The following is a 13,944-nucleotide window of genomic DNA, read 5'->3' on the forward strand; positions in this document are numbered from 1 at the left end:
TTTTTTACACTTAGTTGGCAACCAGATACCTATGGAAAAGCTTGTCCAAGATAATGTAAAATCGTTTATATGTATTCAGAGAGATCCCTCCCCTTATGTCATGCAAATTTAACCTTCACAGTAACGATGAAAACAGAATCCTAAATTATAAATCGGCTAATTGTTTTTCTTGCTCCAATCTTTCGCTATAAAGTCACTTCCGATAACATTTGTTGAGTACCTACTCTGTGTTGAGTCATAAGGATACAAAACTCAATCTGTGGTTTATTTGTTTCAGGCACTTACGTTTGCTTGATTACATCTAAATTTTTATTTGGTAATTTCCATCCAGGAAGCTCATGATAGTTTTGTTTTCTAAATCTTCCCTGCCTCATGATGAAAAGAGAAGTAAGGCCTTAACTTTGCTTTCGACTGTGGCACGCGAAGAAATAAAATGAAATAACTTGTACGTCCCTCCCCAAAACACAGTCAGAACGTTCTCCCAATCTTGACTTTTCCTTCTCAAACCCTATTTAGCAAACCACGCTATTTCTTAGGACATAAAAGGTTGCTTTCAAAATACATCAGAACTTAATAAAAAGTCATGATAACTAAGCACTGTTGAAAACTACTTATCGTATTAAAATTGAAAGGCTATTTTACTGTGCCGTGTTTATAAATACATGAAAATGAAATGTACATTTGGACAATACTTAGATTTAACCACTGAAACGTGAGAAGGTAGGACTATAAATGGTTGTTTCTATGTTTTTATTTTTACTAGTGTCTGATTACTTTAAAAACCGTCCTTATTTTTGGTTGCCATGATCTTTACTAGAGAGCGCATCTCTTAACTTGAGAAGGTGGAGGTGAATTTGATTCAGCTGAGCTTAGCAGAGAGACTTGAATGATGACTAAGAGTGCCACAGGAGAACATGTGTCATCATAGTTGTTTCCATGGTGAGGAACTGTGATGTTACAACCTCATTAAGACTGTGATTCAATGACTATTTAGACAGAGGATAATAAAAAGTAGAAGTTCACCAGGATGTATGCCATCTTTGCTTTATTTGATGTTATTAATTAAAATAAAGGGCTGGGTATTTCTCTTAGTGAAATAATATAAAGATATTACATGCATTCAGACATGCCTGAACACGGCTATGCCAGTTTTAAATGGAAGGTTTTTCAAACACCAAAAAAATTCATAAGGTGAATTTGACTTAGAATTGTGTATTCATAAGAAAAGACCCTTTCTTCTCACATTCTGAAAAGCCTGCTCATTCATTAATCACAGTTAAATCCAGGCAAGGTTTTTTCAGTATACTTACTCTTTGATGAGTTAATGGTCTTGTTTTTCAGTTTAAAATATTGGCCTTGAGTAAATAGAGAGAAAAGGTCTTAGTGCTCGCAGACTCAGAGATTAAGCACATAGCTTTAGATTTAAAATTAGTCCCTTTCCCTGATAGTTACGGCTGGTACACGCTTTAGGCTAGGTTTCTATGACAAAAGCAGATGCACATGAATTGGCAGTGATGGTGCCTGCTTGCTGTTTGTAACCACCTCCGTGGTAGCAAACATCCAGGCTACGAGAAGCACATACTTGGCGCTATGAATCAATTTAGCTTATCCACCTGGGAATTTGCAAACCTTCCTCTCACTTTTTGATATCAATATCGAGACAATTCCTTTGATTTCAAGGGTGCTCAAGGATTTCAGAAAGCAGCTTTTCCTTTGGAGTCTCGAGAGAGAACGTTCAAACAGCCAACTGGTTTTTCAACCAGAAATTAGAAATCGAATGCTGACAATTGGCCTCAAAGCCTAGACTAATGGAAAAGGCATCACGACCTTGAGTTATGGACTATATTTTATGACTGTATGACCTTCAACTCTGATACTTAATTTTCTCCTAAAACTTAAGCTGTGAAAACCTTGACTGTATCACAGAATTGTTGTATGAATTCAAAATAAAGCATATTTAAAGCTCCTAGTTCAGCGCATGGTATTATAAGGTCAGTGCTCAATAAATGGTAGTGGCTTTTCCTCTCCACAACAGATGTCAGAAAGGTCTGATCCCATTAATGTTTCACTCAAGTAAGGATGAATTTCTTTTGCCATTCCCAAAGCGTACAGAAGGTGAATTCTTCACCATTTCCATCCCACTCTCACTGTGGAACACACAATTGTTACTCAGCTGGTGTAACAGGAGAGACCGAGCTACACAAGAGAGGAAAGCGTCTGCTTCTCCCCACTATACTCTGACACCCTCCCCCCCCCACTTTGCACCAATTCAAAGACTGTCTTCCTTGTGTTGGGTTACCTGAGCCTCAACTCAAAAGAATTGCATTCATTATGAGCTAAAGGAAGTCAGATCCACTTTCTGCCGCGTTGGCCCTCTGGCTCTTTGGCACTTCCCATGCCCTCCTCGTTTGGAAAGGCTTCATCATTTTCTGTCTCACAAAGCAGTCCTATTGTTGCTTCTTTCAACTGCAGGGAAAAGGGGAAATATCTCACTCAGGCCTGCAGAATAGTGCAAGTCCCTGGAAGGAAAGCTTTCAGAGTAAAACCCAAGTTGCCCCTGAGAGATTCCAAAATGCAATTGTTTTACCTTTTTAAAAATTCTTAGCAAAACTTCAAAATCCTCCTCAACAGTGTATCGCAAAGCTTGTGATTGGGCCAAAAGGCTTGTTTCCCTGTGTACCCAAAAGAGTATATATACATCGATTAAGAAAACACAAAGATTAGAAATAGATTTATTGAGGACATGCCGTTGAAAACAGGCTCTATTGAACGTACTGTCTTTTCAGAGGGTTGCCAAACTAAACTTGAACTAGTCTATTGAAGGTGGATTCCAAAGTTGAAATAAAGTGAGCTTTTATATTCAGTTAAGTATAATAATACTTGGTGGAGGGTTGTTGAATATGTTAAATGCATCTCAGAAAGCAGGAAAGCATACGTCTGTCTTTATACTAAATGGTCAAGGTTTTCTCATTCACCTTTTCGTAAACCCATGGCTCAACATTTCCCAGGCCATTCACGTATCTACTCCCATCACACTAAGTGGTTAAGTTGATGATGTACTTCCTCTAGTGACAAACTACGATGGTAGTTTGGTAAACGATAAGATAAGTGAAGGAATAGTGGGAGAGAGGAATAAGTGGATTGTTACATGTGCAAAGATGCCACCAGGTGGACCTGGTTAAGAAATCGACTTGGGGGCTTCCCTGGTGGCGCAGTGGTTGCGAGTCCGCCTGCCGATGCAGGGGACACGGGTTCGTGCCCCGGTCCGGGAAGATCCCACATGTCGCGGAGCAGCTGGGCCCGTGAGCCATGGCCGCTGAGCCTGCGCGTCCGGAGCCTGTGTTCCGCAATGGGAGAGGCCACAACAGTGAGAGGCCCGCATACCGCAAAAAAAAAAAAAAAAAAAGAAATCGACTTGGGAGCTTGAATAGGAGGGAAATTGGGAAAAGTGGCAGCTAATACAGCAAAACAGCAATGGTTTGATGTCTGGAGAAAGAACGCAAGGACAGATTTTACAAAGTTTCCCATTTTGTACCAGGATTTCTCTGCATGAACACAAATTCCTTGTAAGGATTCTAGATTGTGTCGTGGGCTGATGTACATTTTTTTCCCACAATAGCTACTAGCAATCTACATATCATTTACCAAACTTTACTAGACAGGAGTATATATGATTCTTTGTCACTTACATAAACCTGGTCCTGCCTTTGCTAGGAAGTCATGCTTTTCCAGAATGCACGTCATTGTGAAGTTTCTTAAATTTAAAGTAAGAAAAAAAAACGTATGGCTCTAGAAAATAGCCTAGTAATTTTTGACATTGTGGACTCTCCGTGTGTGCCTGTCTTGGAGTCATATCAATGGCAAAATGCTTTCATACTGCCTGGAGATTAAATTAGATACACAATACAATTTCCTTATGTTTTCCACATATGAATAATTTTACTTGCACGGTATTTTGAGTAGATGAAACACATCTTCATCTTCTATTTTTCTACTTTGTAAAACAGCCAACGCAACATCAGCCAAGTCATTAAACCAGTTGACTTGTTAATGGATTGACATAATTCAAGCGTTTTCCAAAGGGTGAACCCATATTTGCGTAATCCCATGTACTTTCATCGGTCTGTTCCCCAACGCCATGATAAGGAGCGTCATATTTTTTTGGAAGTCTGACAATTTTGTCAAAAGTAGAAGAGATACTATAGACTAGTGCAAATCCGGTGATTAAAAAGAGCATATCTAACAGATGAGGCCACTTTTAGAAAGTCATTCTGCCCCTCTGGGCCTTGTCCACTTTGCCTCGAAAGTAAGAGGTGGGACTAACTCACCTCAAAGGTTCCTGGAAGCTTTAAATGTCTACAGTTGATTTCTGGAGCAAGACCAAACAAAGAAGCACTTCCTAGCTGCTGCTGTTATAATAGTGGGTGATTCAAAGAGAAGAAGTAGCCACCCCTGGCTGTTTCTTGCAAGGCAGTAACAAGTTGGATCATCACCTGACGACCACATAGGAATAGCCAACAAAGAGGCCATCTGTTCATGTGCCCTGTCTACTAAGGAATCTCCCCAACAGTGTGCTGGTCCATCTCTTTGTTTCTGAGGATTACTGAACCACCTGATTGGCCCTTCTCTACAACCTCACTCTGTTTGCTTCACCTTCTGGGTGACATGTGTGCTTCAAATGTGCAACTGAAGGCCTAAATATTAGCCCTGATTGAAAATGAACGTAACCCCAAATGATGGGCAACAATGACATTGCCCAATTGATTTCTAATTTCTCTCCTCGCTTTGCATTAATTCATTTATTTTGGTTAGAATGGCCTAGATTCGTTTTTCTTTTCTTCCCATGAAGTCCAGGATTAGTATCTATTGAGATCAATTAGAGAAATCCTAGTTGACTGTCACAAACCATCTCAGAATTCATCAAAATTGAGGGTGTTTCGTATGGATTCCTAAATGCTTTATTTTATTCTTTTTTGAATTTTATTTTATTTATTTTTTATACAGCAGGTTCTTATTACTTATCTGTTTTAATACATATTAATGTATACATGTCAATCCCAATCTCCCAATTCATCACACCACCACCACCACCCCTGCCACTTTCCCCCTTGGTGTCCATACGTTTGTTCTCTACATCTGTGTCTCAATTTCTGCCCTGCAAACCGGCTCATCTGTACTGTTTTTCTGCGTTCCACATATACGCATTAATATACAATATTTGTTTTTCTCTTTCTGACTTACTTCACTCTGTATGACAGTCTCTAGATCCATCCACCTCACTACAAATGTCCCAATTTCATTCCTTTTTATGACCAAGTAATATTCCATTGTACATACGTACCACATCTTCTTTATCCATTTGTTTGTCCATGGGCATTTAGGTTGCTTCTATGACCTGCCTGTTGTAAATAATGCTGCAATGAACATTGGTGTGCATGTGTCTTTTTGAATTATGGTTTTCTCTGGGTATATGCCCAGTAGCAGGATTGCTGTGTCATATGGTAGTTCTATTTTTAGTTAGTTAAGGAACCTCCATACTGTTCTCCATAGTGGCTGTATCAATTTACATTCCCACCAACAGTGCAGGAGGGTTCCCTTTTCTCCACACCCTCTCTAGCATTTGTTCTTTGTAGATTTTCTGATGATGCCCATTCTGAATGGTGTGAGATGATACCTCATTGTAGTTTTGATTTGCATTTCTCTAATAATTAGTGATGTTGAGCAGCTTTTCATGTGCTTCTTGGCCATCTGTATGTCTTTTTTGGAGAAATGTCTATTTAGGTCTTCCAACCAGTTTTTGATTGGGTTGTTTGTTTTTTTAATATTGAGCTACATGAGCTGTTTATATATTTTGGAGATTAATCCTTTGTTAGTTGATTCATTTGCAAATATTTTCTCCCATTCAGAGGGTTGTCTTTTTTTCTTGTTTGTAGTTTCCTTTGCTTTGCAAAAGCTTTGAAGTTTCATTAGGTCCCATTTGTTTATTTTTGTTTTTATTTCCATTACTCTAGGAGGTGGATCAAAAAAGATCTTGCTATGATTTATGTCAAAGAGTGTTCTTCCTATGTTTTCCTCTAAGAGTTTTATACTTTCTGGTCTTACATGTAGGTCTCTAATCCATTTTGAGTTTATTTTTGTGTTAGGGAGTGTTCTAATTTCATTCTTTTACATGTAGCTGTCCAGTTTCCCAGCACCACTTATTGAAGAGGCTGTCTTTTCTCCATTGTATATCCTTGCCTCCTTTGTCATAGATTAGTTGACCATAGGTGTGTGGGTTTATCTCTGGGCTTTCTATCCTGTTCCATTGATCTATATTTCTGTTTTGGGGCCAGTACCATATTGTCTTGATTACTGTAGCTTTGTAGTATAGTCTGAAGTCAGGGAGTTTGTTCCTCCTCCTCCATTTTTTCCCCTCAAGTTTGCTTTGGCTATTGGGGGTCTTTTGTGTCTCTATAAAAATTTTAAGATTTTTTTGTTCTGGTTCTGTAAAAAATGGCACTGGTAATTTGATAGGGATTGCACTGAATCCGTAGATTGCTTTGGGTAGTGTAGTAATTTTCACAATATTGATTCTTCCAATCCAAGAACATGGTGTATCTCTCCATCTGTTTGTGTTATCTTTGATTTCTTTCATCAGTGTCTTATAGTTTTCTGAGTACAGGTTTTTACCTCCTTAGGTAGGTTTATTCCTAGGTATTTTATTCCTTTTGTTGCAATTGTGAATGGGATTGTTTCCTTAATTTCTCTTTCTGATCTTTCATTGTTAGTGTATAGGAATGCAAGAGATTTCTGTGCATTAATTTTGTATCCTGCAACTTTACCAAATTCATTGATTAGCTCTAGTAGTTTTCTGGTGGCATCTTTAGGATTCTCTATGTATAGTATCATGTCATCTGCAAACAGTGACAGTTTTAACTTCTTTTCCGATTTGTATTCATTTTATTTCTTTTTCTTCTCTGATTGCTGTGGCTAAAACTTCCAAAACTATGTTGAATAATAGTGGCGAGAGTGGACATCCTTTTCTTGTTCCTGATCTTAGAGGAAATGCTTTCAGTTTTTCACCACTGAGAATGATGTTTGCTTTGGGTTTGTCATATATGGCCTTTATTATGTTGATGTAGGTTCCCTCTATGCCTACTTTCTGGAGAGTTTTTAATCATAAATTGGTGTTGAATTTTGTCAAAAGCTTTTTCTGTATCTATTGAGATGATCATATGGTTTTTATTCTTCAGTTTGTTAGTATGGTGTATCACATTGATTGATTTGTGTATATTGAAGAATCCTTGCATCCCTGGGATAAATCCCGCTTGATCATGGTGTTTGATCCTTTTAATGTATTGTTGGATTTTGTTTGCTAGTATTTTGTTGAGGATTTTTGCATCTGTATTCATCAGTGATATTGGTCTGTAATTTTCTTTTCTTGTAGTATCTTTGTCTGGTTTTGGTGTCAGGGTGATGGTAGCCTCATAGCATGAGTTTGGGATTGTTCCTTCCTCTGCACTTTTTTGGAAGAGTTTGAGAAGGATGGGTGTTAGCTCTTCTCTAAATGTTTGATAGAATTCACCTGTGAAGCCATCTGGTCTTGGACTTCTGTTTCTTGGAAGATTTTTAATCACAGTTTCAATTTCATTACTTGTGATTGGTCTGTTCATATTTTCTGTTTCTTCCTGGTTCAGACTTGGAAGGTTATACCTTTCTAAGAATTTGTCCATTTCTTCCAGGTTGTCCATTTTATTGGCATAAAGTTGCTTATAGTAGTCTCTTAGGATGCTTTGTATTTCTGTGGTGTCTGTTGTAACTTCTCCTTTTTCATTTCTAATTTTATTGATTTGAGTCCTCTCCCTCTTTTTCTTGATGAGTCTGGCTAAAGGTTTATCTTCTGAAAGAACCACCTTTTAGTTTTATTGATCTTTGTTATTGTTTTCTTTGTTTCTATTTCATTTATTTCTGCTCTGATCTTGATGATTTCTTTCCTTCTGATAACTCTGGGTTTTGTCTGTTCTTCTTTCTCTAGTTCCTTTAGGTGTAAGTTTAGATTGTTTATTTGAGATTTTTCTTCTTTCTTGAGGTAGGCTTGTATTGCTACAAACTTCCCTCTTAGAACTGCTTTTGTTGCATCCCATAGGTTTTGGATCTTCATGTTTTCGTTGTCATTTGTCTCTAGGTATTTTTTGATTTCCTCTTTGATTTCTTCAGTGATCTCTTGGTTATTTAGTAACGTATGGTTTAGCCTCCATTTGTATGTGTTTTTTACTATTTTTCCCTGTAATTCATTTTTAATCTCACAGTGTTGTGGTTGCAAAAGATTCTTGATATGATTTCAATTTTCTTAAATTCACTGATGCTTGATTTGTGACTCAACATGTGATCTATCCTGGAGAATGTTCTGTGTGCACTTGAGAAGAAAGTGTAATCTGCTGTTTTTGGATGGAATGTCCTATAAATATCAATTAAATCTATCTGGTCTATTGTGTCATTTAAAGCTTCTGTTTCCTTATTTATTTTCATTTTGGATGATCTGTCCATTGGTGTAAGTGAGGTGTTAAAGTCCCCCACTATTATTGTGTTACTGTCGATTTCCTCTTTTATAGCTGTTAGTTGCCCTATGTATTGAGGTGCCCTATGTATTGAGGTGCTCCTATGTTGGGTGCATATATATTTCTAATTGTTATATCTTCTTCTTAGATTGATCCCTTGATCATTAGGTAGTGTCCTTCCTTGTCTTTTGTAACATTCTTTATTTTAAAGTCTACTTTATCTGATATGAGTATAGCTACTCCAGCTTTCTTTTGATTTCCATTTGTATGGAATATCTTTTTCCATCCCCTCACTTTCAGTCTGTATGTATCCCTAGGCCTGAAGTGGGTCTCTTGTAGACAGCATATATATGGGTCTTGTTTTTGTATCCATTCAGCAAGCCTGTGTCTTTTGGTTGGAGCATTTAATCCATTCACGTTTAAGGTAATTATCAATATGTATGTTCCTGTTACCATTTTCTTAATTGTTTTGGGTTTGTTTTTGTAGGTCCTTTTCTTCTCTTGTGTTTCCCAGTTGGAGAAGTGCCCTTAGCATTTGTTGTAGAGCTGGTTTGGTGGTGCTGAATTCTCTTAGCTTTTGCTTGTCTGCAAAGCTTCTGCTTTCTCTGTCGAATCTGAATGAAATCATTGCCAGGTAGAGTAATCTTGGTTGTAGGTTCTTCCCTTTCATCACTTTAAATATATCGTGCCATTCCCTTCTGGCTTGTAGAGTTTCTGCTGAACAATCAGCTGTTAACCTTATGGGAGTTCCCTTGTGTGTTATTTGTTGTTTTTCCCTTGTTGCTTTCAATAATTTTTCTTTGTCTTTAATTTTTGCCAATTTGATTACTATGTGTCTTGGCATGTTTCTCCTTGGGTTTATCCTGGGACTTGTGCCTGGGACTCTCTGTGCTTCCTGGACTTGGGTGGCTATTTCCTTTCCGATGTTAGGGAAGTTTTCGACTATAATCTCTTCAAATATTTTCTCGGGTCCTTTCTCTCTGTCTTCTCCTTCTGGGACCCCTATAATGTGAATTTTGTTGCATTTAATGTTGTCCCAGAGGTCTCTTAGGCTGTCTTCATTTCTTTTCATTCTTTTTTCTTTATTCTGTTCCACGGCAGTGAATTCCACCATTCTGTCTTCCAGATCACTTATCTGTTCTTCTGCCTCAGTTATTCTGCTATTGATTCCTTCTAGTATTTTTCATTTCAGTTATTGTATTGTTCATCTCTGTTTGTTTGTTCTTTAATTCTTCTAGGTGTTTGTTCTTTACTTCTTCTAGGTCTTTGTTAAACATTTCTTGCATCTTCTCTCTCTTTGCCTCCATTCTTTTTCCGAGGTCCTTTTGCCTCCATTCTTTTTCCTATAGTGAAGATCATCTTGACTATCATTATTCTGAATTCTTTTTCTGGAAGGTTGCCTATCTCCACTTCATTTCGTTGTTTTTCTGGGGTTTTATCTTGTTCCTTCATCTGGTACAAAGTCCTCTGCCTTTTCATTTTGTCTATCTTTCTGTGAATGTGATTTTCCTTCCACAGGCTGCAGAATTGTAGTTCTTCTTGCTTCTGCTGTCTGCCCTCTGGTGGATGAGGCTATCTAAGAGGCTTGTGCAAGCTTCCTGATGGGTAGAGCTGGGTGTTGCTCTGGTGGGCCGAGCTCAGTAAAACTTTAATCTGCTTGTCTGCTGATGGGTGGGGGTGGGTTCCCTCCCTGTTGGAGCCTGTCCAGCTCTTTGGTGAGGCTTATGGTGGACTCTGGGAGGGCTCACACCAAGGAGTTCTTCCCAGAACTTCTTCTGCCAGTATCCTTGTCCCCACAGTGAGCCATAGCCACCCCCTGCCTCTGCAGGAGACTCTCCAATACTAGCAGGTAGGTCTGGTTCAGTCTCCTATGGGGTCACTGCTTCTTCCCCTGGGTCCCGATGCACACACTACTTTGTGTGTGCCCTCCAAGAGTGGAGTCTCTGTTTCCCCCAGTCCTGTCAAAGTCCTTCAGTCAAATCCCGCTAGTCTTCAAAGTCTGATTCTCTAGGAATTCCTCCTTCTATCGCCGGACCCGCAGGTTGGGAAGCCTGACGTGGGGCTCAGAACCTTCACTCCAGTCGGTGGACTTCTGTGGTATAAGTGTTCTCCCGTCTGTGAGTCACCCACCCAGGAATTATGGGATTTGATTTTATTGTGATTGCGCCCCTCCTACCATCTCATTGCGCCTTCTCCTTTGTCCTTGGATGTGGGGTATTTTTTTGGTGAGTTCCAGTGTCTTCCTGTCAATGATTGGTCACCAGTTATGATTCTGGTGCTCTCGCAAGAGGGAGTGAGAGCACGTCCTTCTACTCCGCCATCTTGAACCAATCTCCCTAATTGCTTTAAATTTGGCTCCACACACTTGAGAATCACTGGGCTCCGCAGAGACTAGGCTTTGTTAGAGACAAGGAATGGCTCAGGTGAATCTACTCTCCAAGAAGACTGCTTTGGTCCTGGAAGTACCCCTTTCTATGGCTAAAAAGGCAAATATGTTATTATTATTATTATTATTATTATTATTAGTTCCTCTTAATGGAGTATAATCTGTAAAAATCGTGAATCACTATGCTGTACACTTGAAACTAATTTAATATTGTAAATTAACTATATTTCAATTAAAAATAAAATAAAATCCAGTTTGGGCAAATGTGTTATTCTTTTATTTCCATATCCCCGGAATAGGGACTTGAAAGGAAACCAGATCTCAAATAAACAGAGTAATTTGTTGAATTCTGAACTAAACTTCTGTTTCTTTGTTTCCGTATTACCAGATATTTATTGAGATCGTGGCACATATACAGAACTGTTACTGTCAGGCAAAACATTTATTTTATTTTATTTTTATTTTTTAACATCTTTATTGGAGTATAACTGCTTTACAATGGTGTGTTAGTTTCTGCCTTATAGCAAAGTGATTCAGCTATACGTATGCATATATCCCCGTATCCCCTCTGTTTTGTGTCTCCCTCCCACCCTCCCTATCCCACTCCTCTAGGTGGACACAAAGCACCAAGCTGATCTCCCTGTGCTATGCAGTTGCTTCCCACTAGCTATCTGTTTTACATTTGGTAGTGTATATATGTCCATGCCACTCTCTCACTTCGTCCGAGCTTACCCTTCCCCCTCCCTGTGTCCTCAAGTCCATTCTGTACGTCTGCATCTTTATTCCTGTCCTGCCCCAAATGGTTCTTTTTTTTTTAGATTCCATATATATGTATTAGCATACGATATTTGTTTTTTTCTTTCTGACTTACTTCACTCTGTATGACAGTCTGTAGGTCCATCCACCTCACTACAAATAACTCAGTTTCATTTCTTTTTATGGCTGAGTAATATTCCATTGTATATATGTGCCACATCTTTATCCATTCATCTGTCGATGGACACTTAGGTTGCTTCCATGTCCTGGCTATTATAAATAGAGCTGCAATGACCATTGTGGTACATGACTCTTTTTGAATTATGGGTTTCTCAGGGTATATGACCAGTAGTGGGATTGCTGGATCATATGGTAATTCTATTTTTAGTTTTTTAAGGAACCTCCATACTGTTCTCCATAGTGGCTGTATCAATTTACATTCCCACCAACAGTGCAAGAGGGTTCCCTTTTCTCCACCATTTACTGTTTGTAGATTTTTTGATGATGGCCATTCTGACTGGTGTGAAGTGATACCTCATTGTAGTTTTGATTTGCATTTCTCTAATTTTTAGTGATGTTGAGCATCCTTTCATGTGTTTGTTGGCCATCTGTATATCTTCTTTGGAGAAATGTCTATTTAGGTCTTCTGCCCATTTTTGGACTGGGTTGTTCGTTTTTGTGATATTGAGCTGCATGAGCTGCCTGTATATTTTGGAGATTAATCCTTTGTCAGTCGCTTCATTTGCAAATATTTTCTCCCATTCTGAGGGTTGTCTTTTCGTCTTGTTTATGGTTTCCTTTGCTGTGCAAAAGCTTTTAACTTTCATTAGGTCCCATTTGTTTATTTTTGTTTTTATTTCCTTTTCTTTAGGAGATGGGTCAAATAGGATCTTACTGTGATTTATGTCATAGAATGTTCAGGCAAAACTTTTAAATTGGAATTGCCATGCACAGAATCAGATTTGAAATAATAGTTTGTTCACTCTCACCCTTGTATCAGAAGGACTTATTCTGTCTTTTTCTGATGTGTGTAGCATGTGCCTTTAAAAGTAGCTGAGTGTCAAGTTTCCTTTGAATAGACTAGGAAGGGGCATTATCTGGATAGGATCGGAGTTTATAGAAAGACTGTTCTTGTTGGCAAAAGAGAAGCCAATGTTGGCAGCATCAATGAAAATCGAAACTTTGAGCTTGTCCTCTTGACTATTTCATAGTATCTCTTCTTGGTTTATTAAAGTACTTGAGGAAAGAAATGAATAAAAGGCTTGAGAGCCTTCTCGTTTGTATGACCAACTTCTCCACCCTGACCAGGTGTGGGTTGAGAGGGACAATCGGGCAAGATGAACTTAAGTTGTATACTGTAATAAGCCACAGGGCAACATTTGGAAAGAGTTTCTCTTAACTCACGCCCAAGGACGCTTAGTTCTCAGTAAACTAAAAATACCTATTGAATAATATTGTTTCATCTATATCCTTCATGATAGGAACACCAAAGTCCAAAAGGCCCTAGGAAATTACAGCTGCCAGAAAAATGAGGCACTCTTGGCTTTTTGTTGGAAATGGTCTGATCAAATCCTCTGACACACGCCTTCTGCAGGCATGAAATCACAACAATGCTAATCACTGTGGGGAAACATTTCCATCATACTTTGTTGTATAAAGAGGAAACTAGATGATGTTGGGATATCAAGGTACAAGAATACCAAGAGATACATCCATCTTATGGTTGACTCACATATTCTCTCAGTCAGTTCCAATATTTGCTGAAACTGAAAAACTAAAGTTTAAGGTGACCGTTGGTTTACAATGGATTGCATGAGAAAAGAAAGGATGTCTTTCTTGCTGTAAATCTTTATGAAGACTTTTTCCAAAATGTAAATCTCAGAGGTTGAAATTTTTATGGGTGATTATTAACTTCAGTAGAACATTATTTTAAAATTTAGATATTTAATCAGATGATATGAGGCAGGCTTTTCAGAGCTTAGTTATGTTCTCTTCACTTTGAGTCTCTACCATATTTTAGAATGAAAAAACAAAATGATTTTGTTTAACACCACAGAAGCAACTGTTAAATCATTCCTACATTTAGTCATGCAATATTACATGGGTCTAAGCTAGGAAAATAAATTTATTTTTCTCAGCAATTGATGTTGATGTACACACCTGGACAAAAAAAACATCAAACACGTAAGCCACCAGGAGAATTTGAAATTTTCCTACTCTAGATTTCTTTTGCCATTGATTAATGTTTGATGCCACTCGGTTGAG

At 38.3% G+C, this 13,944-nt stretch overlaps 1 protein-coding gene across 3 annotated transcripts in view; it reads left to right on the forward strand.

Moving 5' to 3' along the window:
• The window catches only part of NRG1 (neuregulin 1), a 1,014,779-nt gene that overhangs the window by 717,083 nt on the left and 283,752 nt on the right, over positions 1–13,944 (forward strand). The gene's annotated exons all lie outside the window — the stretch shown is intronic.

The sequence above is a fragment of the Globicephala melas genome, chromosome 21 (genome assembly GCF_963455315.2).
Source record: "Globicephala melas chromosome 21, mGloMel1.2, whole genome shotgun sequence".
NCBI lineage: Eukaryota > Metazoa > Chordata > Mammalia > Artiodactyla > Delphinidae > Globicephala > Globicephala melas.